We start from the raw sequence: 22,527 nt of genomic DNA, 5'->3' as shown, positions 1-22,527 counted from the left end.
CGTCGATGGCACCGATGAACAATCATGCGGTGAGTCTGCTATCGTTCTGTTCTTTATGATAGCTTTCGTGTAAATAAAAAAAATTCAACAGTATCTGTATTCCTTGTCGGAAAGGTAAAGGAGAAAAACAGACAGGTAAACAAGTAGACCAGTGTAGACCAGCGGGAAAAAGCAAGGCACGAAAAAAACTTCAGTCCGTTTCTTGTTTTCATATTAGAATCGTCTGCAGTTTCTTTTCAATGTTACGACGGCACCTTTCTTCCTGCACATGCATACTGCGACGGGCAAAGAGACTGCTCTGGTAAAAACTGGGAAGATGAGCCTACCAACTGTCGTAAGTCAAAGTTCAGTCTTCTTGTCCTTTCTGAGTAATGACCACCTTACGTTACATCTGCCAAAGGTTGCATTTTCACATCACAAGTTGAGTTTCCCGGGAGCTGTCAGTGAGCTGACCACATAAACATATTGTCATAGCCACTGGCAGTAGATGACGTATCCATCAGGTGGATCATTCACCCAGTGAAAGATAATCTTGTGTGATGTAGTTGCTAGTAAGTAACGTTCGGTTGAGGCATTTGTTTATCAAATGTTGACAGTCTTACTGCACAGATGGAGTATTACTTACGCTATAGTCACTATGTGAACAAATGAGTTACAACAATCAATTTGCTTGATGACTATGAAATATACATATTCTTTGAGACGCTAATCTAATGACTTTCATACCAAACTAAATTAACAGTAGCAGGTAAAATTGGAACAATTACGTGCACATCGGCGACACGGTGCAATCAAATTAGGAATATAAGCAAGTCAGGATTAAAAACAAGTGTTTCACCTTTCTCATGTACAGTTAACCAAGATGTAAACACAGAATGTAGCGAAGAAAGTGAAATTCAATGCAGAAATGGTGCATGCGTCAGCTCGGTGCATCGGTGTCAATATGAGTTTGACCAGTATGGTTATCCGTCGGGTTGCCGTGACGTCACACATTTGCAAAATTGTGGTAAGCACATGAGCGGAATGTGGATTTAGTAAAACGTAGGCCACGTGGGATCAAATTCATGAAGAGTATAAACTTTTAATTTGAGATTTGTTTTAATTACGGGTGAGGAATTAGGTAAAAAGAATTTAGAAACGAAATTAGGTTCATATATTTCCACAGGCTTAGTTCACTATTTGGTAATCATATCAAAATATGAAATATGAAGGTTTGTAACTGACGCATTCAAAAAATTATCCTATACTCTGATCAGCTCGTAATAGGCGAAACTCATAACATCGTGGATTGATATACTGATTATATAAAATGGCGTACACACACCTGGACGCAGTACTTACGCAGACTGGGTTTTGCGTATTACGTGATTGATGCGCGCATTTGTGAATTTATGCGGGTGTAAATTGGGACTTAATTGACTCGGGCAGTAAATAATAAGCAATAATCTGTTCTAGACCGGGAACAAACTACAATTATGTGAACTGACAAAAATCATGTAATTAAGTATACTATATATAAAATGGTTGCTTCGTCTTGGGAATGATTAAGAAATCTCTTTATTGTGTTATTACTTCTCCAGAGGATTTTGAATGCAGCAACGAGACCTTCAAATGTCCCGGATCTTATTGCATAGGATTACAGTATCGATGCAATGGATTATGGGATTGCCCTGATGGACAAGATGAAATAGGATGTGGTAAGTTGACCGTTTATCTAAAGTCTTCACAAAAAGTTATAAACAAGAATATAGCTCCAGAACTATTTATTGTATTTCACACTATATTTAACATAGAAATGTCGTTCAATATTCATATCTAAAGGAAGTCTCCATTATGCCTTATACACTCAGTCACTTTTTAAATTAGGCACCGGTAACGATCGAATTCGGTGTTGAAATTAGCAAAAAAGTTAGGCCTACACCTTTGCACTTCGAAATAAATGTTCTCGGTCAAAAGTAATAATTTTCATTTCTTCGGTAAATTTCAGAAACAACTATAATGCTTGGTACTGTATATTTTTTCAAACCCTGGTGTTAATCTTAGGTATGAAAATAAGGCTTCTAGTGTAAGATTTCGATTTTCACAGGCTTCAATGAGCAACTTTCAAAAGCATAATGCTATATATCATAATCTTGTCAGAATTTTGTCAAAATCAACACCAGAATGTACCCATGGATGGTTGATTTTGCAAGACACAATAGAAATATCGATTATTGCTGCTGGTTATATTAAGAATGAAGTACTGAGTTGGACATTTTAGCAGTCGCAAGTAAAAAAAGGTGAAATCAAAACGGATATTCTGACAAAACTATAATATATTGACCCACACGATGTGCCTTATAAAGGTGGGGAAAATCTTTCTTTAGCAAATGATATTAGTTTGAAGCAGGTTTTTTTTTAAAAGGTATATCCAAGCACCATGTTTTTATCCGACATTCTATTTGCCCGAGAGAATTAATTTCAAAGCAAAAAGGTGTATTTCTGAATTGTGCTGATTTCAACATGTATCGATCGACTTTTAGCACGACTATGCATAACAATAGGATGGTCAGTAGCGTTCTGAGTGTATATGTTAGGAAAATTATTATCGAGCATAATTCACATGGTTTTATTTTAAACAAACTCATATTAACCATCACTAGTGGAAAATTTAAAATGAGAATTCTTTCATAACGATGAGAATTAGACAAAAGTATGAGAATTTAAAATTTTCTCATTTATATAAAATTTTCTCATTCAAATGAATGAGAAATATTAATAACCGTGTCAAAAACCTGTCACAAGTGGTTAATTTTCTCATTTAAAACAATGTGACAGGTGGTTGGCACGTTAATTGGTATTTCTCATTCATTTGGATGAGAAAGATTTATATAAATGAGAAAATTTTAAATTCTCGTACTTTTGTCCAATTCTTATCGTTTTGAAAGAATTCTCATTGCAAATTTCTACTAGTGCATAAAAACGAATAAAAACAGCCTTGTCTCAACACGCGATATTCAAAATTCCCGGGCGACGAAATTGTCTAGTGCAATGACGTCCCAGCAATACAATGGAGGCTGGCAACATTTTGAGCACAAATAAACATAACGTCATTGCACTAGACAATTTCGGCGCGGAAATTTTATGACCTGGTTTTCGCCAACAAACATGGTTTATCGTCTGATAAGACTGGTTGGTTGACTAATTGCACATTTGCACATTTAGTTTACCAAGGCAAACCAAATATGCAACCAGTCTTGTGAATCAAGGTTTACCGATCGAGAAACCAGATTATTTGATGAAAAACCTGTTGGTTTTTTATCAAAAAATTTGGTTTCTCGATTAATTGCTCGAAAAAACCGACAAGCCTGATTTGTCAATTAATTGCATGAGACAAATGTGACATTGTCGAGAAACCAGATTTACCGATGGAAATGACGGAAAAACTTGGTTTATCGATTTATTGCACCTGTACCTGATACAACCATACCCTGGTCTACTATCTTTCTATTCCATTTCTTGTTTTTAAACAGATAACATGACATGTCCTGACAGCTATCATTGTCATAATCATGGCATATGCGTCACTACATCTCAAGTATGTGATGGAGTTAAACACTGTCCTGAAGGAGATGACGAATTCCTCTGTGGTAACATGAATACACAACAATAATATTATCAGTCATAAGTTTGGAATATTTTTTTCTTAAATACGCTGCTTTTATCTAGGGACGACACAGCGATCTAAGTGTTCTAAGGTTTTATTGAAAAATAAAGGTGTTAAGGTGAAAAGGCCTGGAATGTCCTGCATTGATATGTCAAGTTTTCAAAGTATATGATTTGTAAAATGAACTTTTGCAAAACATCAAAGTGTTATTTTTCAATATTATATTGATTTAGCCAATGAAAAATGAAAATGGGTGCTTCGACCAACAATACCTCGTATACCCTTAATTACAATTGTGTACGTTTCGGCAAGCTCATCTATACTGTTCTAATTCCTTCGCGTTTTGGATTATACGCGTAGCATAAGAAATCATAATAACAGTTAACAACAACAGCACCAATAATAGATAACAATAAGAAGAATGATGAAGATGATGATGATGGAGATGATGAAGATGATGAAAATGAAACATTTATATAATAATAATAATAATAATAATAATAATAATAATAATAATAATAATAATAATAATAATAATAATAATAATAATAATAATAATAATAAATGAATGCTTGTTTCCAGATGTATTTTGCCCGGATGGATGTTCCTGTCTCGCATTATTCTTTACTTGCCATCATATTTCATGGTCTCTCAATCAAGCTATGCTGATTCCCAAGAAAATCCGTCATTTGTAAGTAATATGAAAAATTAACATCAGCACTTTTCGATTCTATACAGATATATATGAATACCTGAATACAAACCCCACCCAAGTCCATGGAATGTGATTTTGAAAAAACTATAAAAAAACCGTGTATCATTTTAATTCCTTCAGTTACATTTACCTGGTCAATTGGGGAAGTTTCATATGCAAATGATTGGGTTAAACTGTAATAGGTATGACAATTAGCATTTCAGGGACTTCGTGGGGGTCATTTTATATGCCGGACTTGGGTTGTTTTTTTAATCACATCCAAAGACAAGTAGAAAACAATGTTGGAATGGGAGTACCACTAGTAAGATAATACAAAATAAAGCCCACAGGTATGCATGTTGATAAGCACACTGCCAAGCAATATAAACCACACACTTTCCTTGATTAACCCCCTTTATCAAAAGTTACTCCCCAGCAATGAATGTGTTACAAGTCCTGGACTTGGGTTGTTCTTTCATACATACTGGATTTCAATGAATGTGTTACAAGTCTCAAGTCCTGGACTTGGGTTGTTCTTTCATACATGCTGGATTTCACATGCTAAATAGACGCACGTAGAGGGTGGATTTGAGTTGTTCTTTTATACATATAATAGGCCTATGTATAAGCAACAATTTCCCATGCTTAACTTAATTTGGCCAAAGTATGGACTTGGGTGGGTTTTGTATTCAGGTATTCATACGTGAAACGTACTAAACGTAAAACATGAAGTGGTTTACTTGTCCTAACTTTGTTTGTGCTGTATGCTCATTATTTGTTAATTTATTTTTTATGTTTTTAGAGAAATGAGTTATATAAGAAGAAGGGAATCCGTGGAGATAACAGGTGTTTCGTTGTCAGATGCCATTTTATTCAATGTTTCTGCCTTTGAAATGTTGTTTTATTTGTAAGTTGTTATTTATGTATGCATTAATAAATTTAAAAAAAAACTGGATGTATTTGCGGATGAAAGACAAGTTAATGTGCGGACAATTCGATATGTAATTAGATGTTTAAATTGTCATGTATATTTGCCCATGATAAATAAGATCAAAATGTATTTCGATGAAATGAACTACTGCAGATATAATTATATTAATCCCTTTGTTCTTTTAATTGATTAATTTTTCTAACACGCAATAATATTTCTTACACGTAAGAAGAAGATGAATTTAATTAACACATTTCTTTATTTATATATCTACTTAACTACTTACTTACTTACTTACTTACTTACTTACTTACTTACTTACTTACTTACTTACTTACTTACTTACTTACTTGTCCTTACATTAATGTATTTATTATTTGTATTTACAGGGACCTGTCTGGAAACAACATTTCAAAAATATTGCAAGGAACTTTCATTGCAAGCAAAAATCTAAGAACTATGTAAGAAGCATCAATGCTTGACAAATTTGAACAGCTATTATTATGTTACTGATTTTATTATCGTAAACAGTTGCAAATTTAAATGATGAATTAACAAAAGTATTTCGTGATCCTAGCATCCTCATTCATGACATTTTCAGTAGATATCCACGAAAAAAGCCTTTTCCCAAAATTTCAGTTGATTCCGATTTTGTGTTTGCGAATTATGCATGATTATGTGTATACTGCTCCATAGGTCAGCTGATGTAGCCAGGGGTTTCCAATGCTATACAAATCTCAACTTTTTTGTTGTTGAGGAAAGTGGGGGGATGAGGCTGTGGATCACGAAATCCCCCTTTAAAGAGACGTTGTGTTTTTCTTTGACAGAATTTTGAAAAGAAATAGCATTCATTACTTGATGATAGACGCATTTCTCGGTTTAAACGTTTTGGAACATCTGTGAGTATACCTCTTTAACATCATTATTATGCAATTGCGTTGTTTCCGTTGTTGACATCTTTCTCAACGGACACAATCATCATGGTTGGTTATAACTGTACATATATTTTATATGACCCTCCTCAAGTGGGTTAATCATATAACATCGCATAAAGAACAGTAAGGACCCAGTGACCAAACTCGGGATGAAGAATTGGTCAGTTTAATGTCACGGCTCTGTTCACGTACACACCCGTAAGTGAAACTATTGATATCACTGAGTCACGCCTTAAGAACGATTCTACTCTGGGTAATCGTACATATTTGTCAGTTGATCAAGTCATTGAACTGCTCCGGTTATAGCTGACCACCACATATTTTCAGTATGGTGGTCCCCCGTCTCCCCATTAACGGCAAAATAATATTTTCATGGAGGACTTAAAATTAAGGCCCTGTCTTAATATCCCAACCCCACGATTTTGGGGTCGTTATGTTGTTGACACTATGGTCATCAATCATCATCATGATGAGTGCTATTAAGTTCTCAGCTGCTCTTATCTTTTCTTTGCTATTTTGTTTGTTAGAGAGAAGCTTTTGTTGTCATTTTACATAATATTCAATATTTGTCTTTATGTCAGCTTTATTTTAAGCCATCTGAAGTGACCAAATGGTATTTAAATGGTATTTAAAAATATATGGTCAACTTATATCTTCTTGTAGATGTACAAATCCTGATTTCATTTTTACTTTAACAAATGGAAAAGATATTAAAAGATATTAAAATTTTCTTGCAAGCTAGATAAAACCCTAGCTTATAATCATAAAAAAATATGAAAGGGCTACTATATGCAGAAGCTGAGATGTGAGGGCGGATGCAGAACTTTTTGATTGACCCTCGTAACAACAATTTTTTATTGCATAGTAACAACATGTAACACTGCAAAGTCCTTAAAATATAGTATAACAATTACAGCTCGGAGTAAAAATATTGTAAAACAATTTCATCTTGGAGTAGTAAGAGAATGTAAGCCATAATAGTTCTGTGTAAAAATAGTCAAATCTTATATTCTAAAGAAATCTAATAGTTTTGACTTATACTAACGAACGTCATTAGTGGAGGGCAAAAATAAAGCAATTAGGCCTAAATAGCAAACCACTTGAATTCTAAAGATATGTGACGAAGATGATAATATAATTGCCCAGCAAACACAAAACGTTTTCGACATCATTCGCAAAAGGTTATAAAAGGTTGTCAGAAAACGTTTAAATGTCGGGTTATATAAAGGGTATATTAAGACTATAAAACGTTTTCTTTACCTTAAAAACATTTTATGATAATCTCCTGCTCAGCAAACAAAAATGTTTTACAGAAAACGTTTAAATGTCGGGTTATATAAAGGGTATAAAACGTTTTAATAACATTCCAAAAACATTCTTGAAAACTTGATACAAAACATTCTAAACAGAATGTTATTTTTGGAGTTGAAAAAATATTTTGCGAAAAATGTTTGCCCAAAATATTTTCAATAACGTTTTTAAAACGTTTTCATGACCTTTATATAACCCGACATTTAAATGTTATTAAAAGGTTTTGAAGAAAACATTTTAAGAACATTTCTGTGTTTGCTGGGTTCAAATATTTTAAGATAATGTTATTTAAGTATTGACACAATATTTGGCAAAAATGTTTGCAGAAATAGTTTACAATAACATTTTTTGAAAACATTTAAAAATATTGTTGTAGTGTGTTTTCATACAAAACGTTTTAAAACGTTATAATGACCTTTATATAACCCGACATTTTAATGTTATTAAAATGTTTTTACCTAAACCAAAAGCCAAAATGTAACTTATTTAAAACGTTTTTAAAACGTTTTTGTGTTTGCTGGGTGCTTATTTACTTATTAACCAAGCACTAATCAGAAGAGAAATACAAAAACAGTGTTGTATCATGAACAGTGTGCCAATATCACAGTCTTTAGGTCAGAGCCAATTTGGAAATTGCAGGAAGATCAGCATAAGGTCAATTCTAGTGGCAAAAACCCTTCAACCGGATTATTTTCCACTGGATCAGATCCGAACTTAATGAACAAATGAAAAACAGCCAAAATGGATTTCGATCTGGTAATATCTGCCAGCGATCATCACTTTCATTGACTTCTGAAGGCTTTTGATACTATCCACAGAGGCAAAATGTTGCAAATTCTGAACGCATACGTAATTCTTGAGCACCTTGTTCACTACAGTGAACCCTGAATATTTGCTTTCATTGAAGAAGATACAGCTTGTTTTGTTCTGAGTTTGTTGTCTTCTTTGCTACCAAGTTCAGTTTGAACTTTCGACTAGTTTTTACTTGAAGTTACTTTTTGATTTAATATATTGTTGTTTGACCCTGAAGATGAACAATGTATCTGCTCGAAATGGTGGTCATGTTGTTTGTTAAGTTTATTGTACCCCTGTGGGATCTGGAATTGGCCAGTTTCGCTATCGAACTTAACTATACCTCTGTGCCTGCATTTGTTGTTTGTTGTCCCCTCTGCATACATATTCAAGTACCCCCTTGCATCTTTTATTGATCATTGATGTTCTTTGTGTCCACGTCCGTTAGCTTTATCATTAAAACCTAATTTTTTGGCATATATCCAGGGACCTCTCTGGGAATCCGATCTCCAAAACTGATGTTGGTGTTTTTCACCCTTTACAACATTTGCAGTTTTTGTAAGTAATCTTCTTAATACTGTTCACTTTGATCTATTAATATGTAATAAGTTTGAAATATTTATGTTTAAAACATGAAACTATGTTTAAAACGACTTTTAATCATTGCTAATTAAAGTAAAAGTATCCGCAACCATATTGCTCTTATTTACAGGGACATCGTGGGATCTATTATTCTTGAGCCTGCTGAAGAAATCTTTGAAGGGTTACAATCGCTTGATGTTTTGTAAGTGTGACAGTCCCCGTTTTATTTGTTCATAGCAATATACGTAAAACGTTTTCCTCAATTGTTGCTGGGCCACATTCACCAGCGACAGTATGTGGTATTGTATTGTATTGTATTGTATTGTATTGTATTGTATTGTATTGTATTGTATTGTATTGTATTGTATTGAGGCCGGGCAAGTTGCTTCATAAACAAGTAATATTAATAATGTATTTAGTTATTTAAATTATCAACTTTTTTAAACTTCGTTTTCCGCAGATATTCCGACAAATACCTTTATTGTTGTCTTTTTCGTGGTCTTGCAAGCCTTACCGAATGTCAACCTGAACCAGATCAGTTTTCGTCGTGTGAAGACCTGATGCGGATCCAGGCTCTTCGTGTGTTCATGTGGTTCCTCGGAATCAGTGCTCTACTTGGAAATGGATTCGTCATATTCTGGCGTCTGGCTAGATCAAAACAAAGACAGGCGCGAACGGCAAATCGTGTCCAGTCAATTCTGGTTTTAAACTTAGCAATTGCTGATGGGTTTATGGGAGTATATATGTTGATCATAGCTAGTGCGGACTTGTACTACCGCGATGTATACGTATACTACGCAGAGCAATGGCAAGCAAGTTTTATTTGCAAATTTGCTGGGTTCATGTCCGTTCTCTCAAGTGAAGCCTCTGTGTTCTTTATGGCTGTTATAAGTGTTGACCGGTTCCTATGCATCGTTACCCCTTTCAGTCAGTTGAATCTCTCGGTTAAATCTAGCAGAATTGCTGTAGGATGTGTGTGGGGTGTTGCCACCTTGCTGAGTGTTATTCCCATTTTAAGTAGAAGCTATTTTGGCGATGAGTTTTATGGACGCTCTAGTGTGTGTCTTGCTTTGCCTTTGACTACTGATAAACCACCAGGATGGCACTATTCTATTGCCTTATTTCTCGGGGTGAACCTTCTTTCTTTTGTCATCATCTTCATTTGTTACTCTTCTATCTATATAGCTGTCAAATTATCAGCAAACCGTATTAAAAGAGCTGGTAAACATCAAGCAGAAAACATAGAGTTTGCTGTTCGAATCGCTTTCCTCGTTGTTACGGATTTCATATGCTGGATGCCTATCATCATCCTAGGTTTTGTATCACAATTAGGCATAGCTGAAGTACCACCCATTGTTTATGTCTGGATAGCAGTGTTTGTGTTACCCATTAATTCATCGCTGAATCCATACCTGTTTACAATATTGACCAGGGAATTGTCAAAGCGACAGGTTAAAAGAACATTGACCGGCACAAAAAAGACTAACACAGGATCTGCTGTTTCCAACAACTCGATATCATTACCTAACAATAGCTCAAGTGAGTGTATAATTTCTTTTTTTTAATGGTCTTAGTTGAATACTTCAAATTGTACACGTGTTTGACAATAAAATTATTTTCAATTGAAAAATTATTATTTTAAATGACATGATTTACCACTTGCAAAACAAGAATGATAAATATAAAATCAATCGAAGATTGTCAGATGAGAGGAGGGGAAGTGAAGGGAAGGAGAAGCATGAGAGGAAGAAGGAGAGGAGGAAAAGAAGGAGGTGGAAGTAAACATCGACGACGGAGAAAAAACAGGAGGAGGTTAAAGAAGAGAAGGTAGTAGATGATGATGATGATGATGAAGAGCGTAATGTGAACAAAACAATAGTTTTGAAGATCCTCCATGGTTCTCTCACTTTCAACAGGTTCAACTCTGATCAAGTTAGTAGTTCACGAGATGACCATGAATCACGTGATGCCAGCACTTGATAGCGCCAAATACAGATCCCACTTGCTATCAAGTTACACCAAGCAAACTGAGTGTCCATTTGATATGGCGGATATCGACAATATTGAAAAGGATCTGATGAAAGCACTCGAGTTCCTAAAGAAGCGCAACATTGTACATGGGTCTATCAATGAGGATATGGTATTGATTGAAAAGGTATCTCTTACAGTTTATGCCAAAGAAGAACGGCAGAGCGTGTAAACACGGAAGTAGGGTTCTGATTGGCTGATTTAATCGGCTGACAATCATTACAACAGACACGGTGATCTGATTGGCCGATTACGCGTCAAAACGTTGTCCAGCGCAGATCGAGGCTTTTGAAAGGAACACAAAGCTCCGCGTAGGTCGCTCATTAACAGAGCGCTCGCGTCAATCTGAGCAAGGGACTGCCGTTCTTCTCTGAAATCCATTGTAATAAGGCACCGATCTAGTATGTATGCCAGGGAAGAATAGAAGATTTCAAAATGTTTGGACCAAACAATTTCTTATTTTTGCTATTCGTTCCTAATAACCTTGATTTGCTTTATTTAATATAATAAAAGACAACACTGCCCGCTTGTTGCCTATTTTAATTGACCTGTGGTTCAAAGATAACTTAGCATGCAATGATGTAAAGCATGTATCCTGATGATGATCCCAATCTAATCTTAAAAACAAAACTACACACCCCTTCATTATAGGATCTCGGTATTGCCATGCCACAGTTTTGAAATATAGCTAATTATAATGTTCACCTTATTTGAATGCGTATGGTATATCAAACGCCATAACACTCTAATTAGTCATTTAGGTCCGATTTCTCGAGGTTTGGCTACTGTTCAGCCTTCCCAAGCTAGTCCTACCAATGTGGATTCATTTTATTGATTTATCTTCCTTGGTGAATTATGATGTGAAATTGTAAGCAATGGTATAGGACTAATTAGGCTTAAGCCTGGTGACTTATAGGAAGCCTGACCACTAGCCGTGCTTCGAGAAACCGGCCCTTAGAGGTATGGCGGACACAATAGGATGGCGCTGCACGAAGTGGGGGGGGGGCATGCAGTCTTTCAGTCTTTTGAATTTGCCGGGTTCTACCCAGATTGAATGCTGCTCTTTTATTATGTAGGCCTACGCCATACTTCGAAAAGGCTAAGTGAAATATGCTAATGTTATTTATTTTTTTGTAAGTAGGTACTAAACACTGATATCCGTAATTTTGTTTCATTGCTGCAGAATTCATCGGGTGAACGACATGCATATCTTATGATGATGACAGCAACAAAGCAAGTTGGTAACCGCTCCTCATTTTCATTGGAAAAAGACAGCAAAGACTCCCAAGAAATGGCTACTTTTAATAAGGGAGTTGATCATAATATTGATCAACACATGGTATCAAGTCTTGTAAAGAATTTAAAATGTTACGCAAAAAACTAAAAGTCTTTAGTCAATTCGGGTATTTCACATCCTAGTAAGTATATAGACATATAGCGTACATTGTGTATTCGCACAGATTCGGAGAAATGCGCATATGAAGCATACAGAGTGTGAGCATTATCGTGTTTCGCTCTCCTTTTCGAAAAAAACAAACCCGTTAATTTACAAAGAGAACTCACAAACTTGTAAATGTTGCATGTTATAAATCACTATTACACAGCTTGTGAGCATTATTCAAACATCAGGTAGTCAGTGTACAATTCTGAACCCACGCTCACAAAGTTACACGTTGGAATGCCTCTGGTATTAATTAATTAATTATTTGGCAAAATTGACAACAATACAGAAAATAACAAATATAAGCAATCAAACATCATCACAAGAAACACACAACCAAGTCAATGAGCCAGGATAACCCATAAAGTTGGCTAAATATGCCAACTTATTTCCAATGGGGTCCAAAATGAAAAGGTGCCTGCAAAAGGGAGATGAAAACAGGGCCGCAAAAGAGGGGACAATAGAGAAATAAGTTAAACATATTCAGCCATTTCCTGGTTCATTGAGGTTGAAGATAAATGGGTTTTGACATGGGATTTGAAGGAATTCTTGTTGGTGATAGACCTGATGTGAATAGGTAAAGAATTCCAGTCAATAAAGGGTACCCTGATAAAAGAAGGAGTTGGAAGCAAGGCCACTGACTCTAGGGACATGGAAATTATGTGAGCTAGATCTGGTACGGTGAGTGTGGGTGACAGTGGTTTCAGTGAAAAATTGATCAAAGTAAGTGGGACCCATTGCATAGAAAACATTGAACATGTGATTGAGTCTGAGTTGTTTGACTCTACCATGGATTTTCAAAAGCTTAATGGAATCTAAGTGTACCTGACCAATATGCTCTCTGGGAGACAAGTTGAGAATGAAACGAGCCATTTTATTTTAGATAATCTGTAATTTGCGTTGATAGTGGTTGTTAAGGTCTGAATACCATGATGTGCAACAATAGTCTATATGACATTGTAAAAGAGCAGAGCAGAGATTTTTCCGTAAATTATGATTGAGATATTGAACATGTCTGTAAAGAAATTTGAGTTTGCCAGTAACTTTGTTAATTATAGAGCTAACCATGTCTCCAGAGAGGTATTGGTCAAGTGTCACTCCCAAGTATTTGATGGACGTTTGAGCTTTGATAGTTTGATTATTGTAGGAAATCTGAAAATCACTGACCTTGCCCAATTTTGATCTGGTCCCGAATAGTATACACTCAGTTTTTCCCACATGAAGAGACAACTTGTTATTGATCAACCAGTTATTGCAAGAAGATAAATCAGAACTCAGGCTTTGAGAAATGACCTCAGGGTCCTTATGGGATGAAATGATCACACTATCATCGGCGTACAAAAGAAGCTTATTGTGCACCGATGGTTTCATGTCGTTGCTATAGCAGAGATAAAGCAATGGTCCCAGCAAACTCCCCTATGGAACACCACAGGAGAGCTGCCTAAGACTGGAATTAATACCATCGATGCACACAATTAAGCTGCTGCCTGTTTGATAAATAAGAAATGAACCAAGTGGGGTCAATTCCCATAGCCTGAAGTTTCTTACACAGGATACAATGATTAACGCTATCGAACGCTTTTTGTACGTCCAGCAATAGCATCCCTACTATTTTTCCTCAGAAATGTGAGACCTAATAAAACCAGTCAAGTAAATTAGACAAGATTCGATTGAGTACCCTGAGCGAAAACCAGATTGGTATTGATATAATAAATTTGCTGAACAGAGATATTCTTCAACTTGGATGTAAACACTTTTTTCAAGGATTTTGGAAACACAACTCAATATGCTCACTGAGATAATTAAGATAATGATATGTGCATAATTATGTTTGCTTCAGTATTTAGTATCCCAATTCAGTGACGTAACCAAGGATGAAGGGGACGGGCAGAGTGGTAAAGCTTCCCTCTGTGAGAAGCCTTTCCCCCTCTTTACCCCTACCTGTGAGAAGTTTCCCCCACTGTGGCATGCTGGCTGCCCTGATATTTGAGATTTTTGACCATTTTCGTCAGTTGTTTTTCCTATTCTCTTTTGAAAGTAGACCCTCCCTCGGGTCCATGGAAAACGACTGGTAATGTAGATTATATAACATTAAATAAACTCGATACATGGACCCTACCAGTCTGTAGGCAATTTGCCTTCCAGTTCCCAGCATTTCGTGGGAATTCACTTTTACCTATCCTGGGTCAGACGAGTTTTCTATATATCACGTCCGTGGTCTCACTGTCTTGCCGTTTGTGTAAGCGGCTACTTAGTCTGACAGCTTCTGACCAATCAATGTAGATCTCAGCAAGCAAGGCGATATTTGAAATGGGTTTTCATTGATAGTCTATTGATCATAACCAACGCGCGTGCAAAATGACAATATAACTGGTTCATGCATGTTATGTGCCTACCATATTTGAATTGTCAATGGGGTGGGGCTATCATAATTGACGCAACAGTCACGTTACATAGCTTGGTAATTATTTGGAAGGGAGTTTACTATCAAAGCGGAACAGTCTCGGATTAGGAGAGCTATTATAAAAAAAAATAAACATGTTGGTCTGTAGATTGATTGAGTTTTCGTCGACACACAGTGCTCCAGGAGCACTATAACTTTGTTGCTGGTAGTTAGGGCTTTAGTGTGTTTGTATTAATATTTGGAGTGAAGGAGAAGGTGATTTTAGCTCTAATTATTTACCCAGTGATGGAACAGAGACTGTGGGACAGTCTACTTTGAAAGTTGCCTTTGCCCCTCGTCCCCTATCCCTTCCCTCTACGTCACTGCCCCAATTAACCAATTAATATAAATGGTCGTGTTGTCATATTTTGATTTTGTACAATCGATCGACACATATCTGGTACCATCAATCGATACCAATCAATTAATCCATTCAGAAATGAATCGATTGGTAATTTGTTTAATCAATATGTAGTTATCATGATCCCGCAGTATAATAAGTCCATCAAGTTACCAAATATCAATCAACCAATCAAGTAATCAATACATTCTGCACTAAATATCAAATATCAATCAAACTAATAAACCTATTTATTACCCAGTCAATATTAAACAATATCAATTTAGTAATCACGTATGAATCAATTAACAAAACAATCAATTGAATGAATCACTTAACCAACGAAGTAATCAACCATTCAATTAGTTGTATCTCTGAGGGTATATATCAATCAAACACTCGCCCAATCAATCAATCAAGTATCAATCGTTACCAAGAAATCCATACGCAATATCGATCAACCAACAATACAGTTGGCACATGTCATAAAAACAGCTGAACAAACAAATCGTACAAAATATCGTAGAGTAAGGTTTTTAAAGCCTGAAATAGTTGTAGCATTGTCGTTCAATAGATAGCCAGAAGCTTATTCCCTAAATTTCAGTTGATTTGGATATTGACACTGCGATTTACGCATAATTACATATATTACAGCAGGTTACTGTGTTATAACATCGGGCTGCTGTCGACAGCCTGAAAATAAAAATATGCACACAATCCCGATGTAGTCCTAGGTTTCTAATGGTAAAAAAATCCCAACTTTTGAGAGTAAGTTGGGATGAGGCTGTGGATCACAAAATGTCCCTTTAATGTAAGATCTCCCCTTAAAAGGGGAGTGGGATTAACCATTTAAGTTTAGGTATTATGCTTTTAACCGAGATCATGAGGCACCTCCTCTAGTCCCTGAGAATGTTTTAAACAGATTAATATAATAGGACAAAGTACACTGATCAAAACATCTTTTCTTTGAAGCAAATCGGGCATACGAAATTTATATCTTTGGTGTGCCAATATTGTTCTTTTCAACAATCAATGTAGTAATTGTAGTTTGATACCTTCATGTCTGACAATTATTTTGGTCTTGACGAAACTGATGATAAGGTAAATGAGTGTTGTGCTACGTGTCACTAATTCTAGTCTGTACCAAAATGTGACTTTAACTCTCTATTGTTATCTGTGCATTTTAACCTACAGACCGCAAAAGAATTAAGGTAGCAGTTATTTTCAACCCTGTATATCCTAACCAAAGACCAATTTCTATAAACGGAAATCAGAGTTAAAGGGTACAGGTATTGGCTGCTGGTAATAAGTTATTCATAATCACGTTTAGGATATACAGGGGTGAATATAACAGGTATATTAATGCTTTTGCTGTCTGTTTGTTGGCAGACAGGCGTAAATTCTAAAAAACATTTTCCCGAGGGAGTAACACCTCTTATATACTATGTTATTGTTATCTGTGCATTTCAACATATTTTGGTAGACTTTAATAAGTCTAACACATGAATAAATCAAACTGTAACGAAGACAATGATATAATCATTCTTTCAAGATGAATCTGAACAAATACAAAATAACGAAGATAAATGGAAATGTTAGGAAGGTCAATATCGGGGTCAATATGGCCGTGATTATCTGATAGCCGCCCTAATCCTTGTCATCAGATGAGTAATTTGATATATCTTTCAACAAGATCGATTTTTACCCCTATGTGAGTTTCGTGACCTCGAAAAAACGTAAAATTTGAGTCCACTGCCCCTTATTAGTGATCTAGAGGGTGTATCTTAACACCTCATGGTATTAAACATTGATTGACATGGGTGTTGAACTCAATCCTTAATTAAGGCCCGTACGAGATTTAGTCTTTACACATTCCAAATCAACTTGGTGGCCGAGGGATGTGGATTGTGTTGGGCGACTTCCGACGAGATGGTACTTGGACGACGGTGTTCTAGGATATCTGGTCACCGTGCCCCCCACCCGATAAAAAAAATTTACTTAAACACTGAAATTGCACCTGACCTTCTAAATTGTAATTCTAAATGACAATATCCTCTCACATCACTTATCATATTAAATAGAACATTAAAAAATTTATATCAAATATCAGTATCGCAAAAGACAGTGACCGCTAGTGAACTTTAATTTTCAAACGATAAACTGCCTTTTGATTGATATCAGCTTTGACATAAACGATCAATATACTGGAAGTGATGATAACGGGAAAGGGTTTATCAACAATCAACCGGGGTTAATGAGTGATACATACTGCAGTTACTGTCCGTTTTCCTATACACAATACACAGTGCTCTTTCCCATTGACGCGTGACCTTTACAAATAGCCCTACGTTAACAGTATGGGGATATGACTAGTTAACGTCGCTGTGTGAAAAATAACCGGCCAATATTAAAAGTACTCTTCTATAGTTCTAGAAAATATAGTTTTTAACATGTCCTAAATTTTAGCTAATTTAGATGTTTGGAAATATTCGTACTTTGGTGTTTTAGTTAATGTTATAGGTAATAGTACATTGCCTAGTTAACGTCGCTGTGTGAAAAATAACCAGCCAATATTAAAAGTACTCTTCTAAAATTCTAGACAATATAGTTTTGTAACATGTCCTAAATTTTTAGCTAATTTAGGTGTTTGGAGAGGGTCGTACTTTTGTGTTTTAGGAAGGATATGTAAACGACCGATAACACCAAAAATATGAAGAAATTATTTCCAAACCGTGTTAAGTCAACAATCATTATGTTGCTCAGTTTCAAGAATGCTGGTTTACAAAAAGCACGCCATTGTCTCATTTCGTGAACAATGGTACACATACCATTGTTTCCTTTCGTTTCCTTTATAATCGGTTACCCAACTGAAGCTTTAATACAAACTTTATTGCGATATCGCACATGAAAACAGTCACATGTGCACAGCCAGAGAAGATCCGATTTAATCAGTTGAGCTGTTTCAATGAGTGTTATCTTGGTTTAATAGCTTTTAATGGGGTTAAGTCCTGCAAAGGTCGAGATGAATTCTACTGTAGACATGACTGCATCATGATCGGTGATAACCCAGGTACATCACTCATGTTATGACAATTTGATTGACACTATCAAATGCAGCATCTGCGGTATCCAGTTTGATATCGCGTTTGCTACTAAAAGCTCTAAATTGACAGAGATTGATACCAGTGTATGAAATTTGGTGCATTTTTACAAGTATTTTAAAGCCCTAAACGACCCCCTGTCGACTATCCCAAGTGCCCGGTTTATTCAATTATTAATATGAAACGCATGGATTGTTACCATGTTACAATGCGGTCGTTTCGGGCTATGTCATTGTCACGCTCTGCATTTCATCTCTATAGCTCTGCATACTCTTCTTTTTTTTTAAATTTGCAACAGCTTTTACAGCTTTTTAATGCACCAAATTTCGTATACTGGTAGCAGTCTTGGTCAACTTTGAGCTTTTGGTAGCAAATGCGGTCTCAAATTAGATGCTACACACGATCACGACGACTGTATCAATCAAGTCGTCAAAACATTAGCAGGTTTAGATTTATTTTAATTTGTTTTTGGTCCTGCGGAGATTTGAACCCATTACCTCTCGCACAAAAGTTTTGTAACATTTTCAAAAGGTGCTCAATGGTTGCCACAAACGTTTAAATGTCAGGTTCTGAAAAGTTAATTACATTTAAATGATGTCTAAACAACCTTCTACATAGCGGGTGGTCTTCCTATACATTTGAATGCAAAGACGAGATTGCTGTGCAGCAAAATTGTCTATTTTGTTCAACTTTGTGATTATATTGTAAACGTTTCCGTCTTTGAATATTTTTTCCGTCGTCAAATACTTTCAAAATGTCGTTTTTGATAACATATTACAAATTCGGAATCCCCCCATGTCTATTCAATTAATTTAATGATATTTATCTCCAGAGTTCCTATGCTTTTCTGTATAGTGATCAATGCATGAGGACTTGGTTACGCTTGCTGGTCGTTGGTATGTCGTGCCCATGAGTCACGTGTGTATTTATAAAGGCGCATTTATAAATATAAGCGAAGGACACTGTTCATTGGTCAATTAATTGGCTTATTGCTTTATATTTGATTTGGCGAGAGTTTTAAACAGGTTAAAATACATCACCACATCTATACCATACAGTTTAAAAACTTGATTACTTAGGCGAGCTGTAACGGCTGGCATGCTGCTCGTACAGGATTCCAGATTTACTATTGTAAACTACGTGGATTTATCTAGACTACTTTGTTTTCGAAAATCACGTTGTGCTCGCCAGAGATTTGATGTTGTTGCAAATACTAGAGAACTAGAGATTGAAATGGTGACTCACAACATGAAAATTTAACAAGGGAATACAATGCACATTTTGCTCAATCTGTGTCCACACAGTTTTGATCACAATTTGTTATAGAAAACTAAACCGTTTGAGAAAAACTAAACCATCGCGTTACGCTGGGGAGGTAACACCATAGAGCATTAATAACTTGAAAGGGCACTAGAATTCCGTTGTTTCTTTACGACGCAAACACGTGACGAATTTGGGTGCTTTGTGATTGACATAAACCTTACGAAGTCTTACGAACTCCAAGAATAGCTCTCCATACGTAAATGAACAAACACAATGGCGGGTAGTCTACATTAAAATAATATTGGTTTAGAGCAAAACGTGCTGTGCCTTTCTGGAATCCGGAGTAGAGTATGCGTGTATGATCTTAATATCAACATTTCACATGAACACGATGAATCCGAGTACGTAAATGATACAAAAATGCTAAAAAGGTAAGCGGGCAAGTTTATTATTATAACTGCGGTTGAAATAGTTTGATTTCGCTTCCGTCGCAGACAACTAGTTCTTGTTCATCTTCTCTTAGAGCTATTCCCTGTGGTGACGTCACTTCCTTAGTGACGATTCCAAGGTAATTCCCTTTAAGCGAGTAACAAAAGACACCAGGTACCTTTCCTGTATTGGCAACAAATATCGCCTGATGGCCTTCATGAACACAGACTCCAGTTGCTTGAAAGTCAGCTACATCTATCGATGATGGTGGATGGAATGCATATTCTTTGCCAACAAATGAATTCCCTTCAGTCGGTTTGTTTTCGTGTAAAAAAACACGCGATACTTCAGGACCAGCTCCAGTGCAATTGGCGCCACTATAGATCAAATGACCCTCAGGAGTTACGGCTATATAATCAGGAGAGCAGTTTTTACCGGTACTGAAACTAAGCAATTTCCCTCCATTCTCAAACAGAATATCGATACATCCTGAAGTATGCCCAACACAGATCACACCTTTAGAATTGTACAGTTTTCTTGAACTGATCAAGGACTTGTTTGACATTGATGTCCAAGGCAACTATAAGTTTCTCATCTTCTGATATAGCTGCCTCTATAGCTTCAGGAATATCTTCAAATTGCTGATGAAATGTTTCAAGATGGGTCTTTCTCTTTCGTAGAGCTGTGTCTGTATCTATATGTTTGTGATCAGGACCTGGATGCTCGATAACAACACAGTCTCGACATATCGGTTCCTCGCACGTTTCACAGTAGAATTTCAATATCTCGCCAGCATGTTTTTGACACATGTCGTGTTTTGGAAAGGCAAATGAGTCCGCAGATAGTTCCCCTGAATTGATTCCCGCTCCTTCAAGTTATCAACAAAGACGTTGGTCTGGAGTTCTTTCACCCCACCTTCTGGTAACGGGTAGTCTTCATGACAATTTGGACACGAAATGGCTTTCGCGTATATTGGATTTTTCTCAGCAGCACTTTCTGACCAATTTAACAGACATTTCAGGCAAAAGGTATGAAGACAAGGTAGTAGTTTAGGCTTGTCCACGACAGAAGAACAAATTCCACAGTGAAGGAGAGTAGGTTTTGCCGAAGGCGTTTCGGTATTGGTGGGCTCCGAATCGGCCATTGTGTTTGAAACCGGAACTAAATTATACCATGTATACTGTACACAAACGTTGCAATCCTGACGATGATACTATCCCCGGATACTGTCATACTGTCACACATTTCAAAAGTTATACTAGGAGTTCACTCATTGATATACATTGCCCGAGCAAGGAAGTCAAGATATAATATATATTCAGTCGATTGCCCCTTGATCATATTCATTTTTTCATGGTATTATACTAAAAACCGGGTACAATGATAGCTAATGATCGCCAATCGCCAAATATTTAGGTATAGCTTAAACAACGGCTTTGAAGCCACACACATGAAATGTGCATGTACAGTTTATACAATGTATATAAAGCCACACACATGAAATGTGCATGTACAGTTTATAGTACATGCAGTTCTTATGCAGTTCAGCAGGAATAATAGACAAAGGGATAGGCATCCTAGACTGCTGCCCTCTGTTGAAATATGTATCCTAGGTCTAGACAATAGGCGGATTAGCGGCCATTTTGTCTTCGACATGATTTTATTCACGTGTCCTTATACTTTAGTACACAAATATACAAGTTAACAGGTTTACAATATTAAAATTATATTTTGAATAATCAATTATATTCTGTAGTAAATCGATCAAATGACGGTGATTGTTCAGGTATTATATGCTTGATACAATTAAACTGTCTGACCAGCTAGTATTCTCCTCCGCCGTCAGTGTGATTCCAGACATTCCACGTACCGTGTTGCGAAGGTGGAGGAGACTAAAGCTGTATTAACGAACACGCACGCGTTAAAAATGATGTAGTCTAAGTCGAACAATAGCGTGACGTAGTTTCCGGCATTGTTCCTATGCACTTTCACCCTCCTGAGTTCAGTCAGTAGAGTGTATGAACCTCCGTTCAGGGCGCAGTGCACCAAATCAATACGCGGAAGGTACAATGGTGATGAGTTCTGGTAATAAAAGTATAGCTACTGGAGGTAACGTGTGTCTTTAGGGACCATGTTCTTAGTGAGGTTGGCATCTTCATAGATATGAAATTATACAAATCGATTTCAAAAGAAAAGTAGGCCCGGGGAAATTACCACTAACGGAACATATTAATTAAATGCCTTGGTGTTGAAATAGCGGCGTCGCTTTTAAGTTTTATCATTTATTTGATAAAAAACTGAATCAATAAAGTTAACAAAATGGAAGCTTAAATGAAAATTCAGTCCTGAATTAATACCGAGATGACGTAAAAGTAAACGAAGTTATTTAGTGGTTTGCACCCTTCACCAACTGTACATGTGCAATCATGCCTGGCGCAATCAGCACTATTGTCTAAAATGCCAAAATCGCTTACCCATCTTTCAAACTGCCAAAAATTGCTTTCCCCCACCTTGCCCTGCCAACAATAGCTTAAATCGAGGATTTCCAATTTGCTGAACTATTTTTCTGTTGGATTTGTTCGCCTTTGGAC

The 22,527-nt window shown here is 36.3% G+C and overlaps 1 long non-coding RNA gene across 1 annotated transcript; it reads left to right on the top strand.

Annotated features, from left to right (window-relative positions):
- The first annotated feature begins 10,285 nt into the window (after window positions 1-10,285).
- On the top strand, window positions 10,286-12,201 carry LOC140167340 (uncharacterized). Its single transcript, XR_011861040.1, has 3 exons — window positions 10,286-10,430; window positions 10,808-11,046; window positions 12,103-12,201. It is a non-coding gene; the product is annotated as an uncharacterized lncRNA (long non-coding RNA).
- The last annotated feature ends 10,326 nt before the right edge of the window (window positions 12,202-22,527 follow it).

This window comes from Amphiura filiformis, chromosome 13, assembly GCF_039555335.1.
Source record: "Amphiura filiformis chromosome 13, Afil_fr2py, whole genome shotgun sequence".
Classification (NCBI taxonomy): domain Eukaryota; kingdom Metazoa; phylum Echinodermata; class Ophiuroidea; order Amphilepidida; family Amphiuridae; genus Amphiura; species Amphiura filiformis.
Note: the sequence above shows the minus strand (reverse complement) of the source record. Positions and strands in the feature narration are given on the sequence as shown.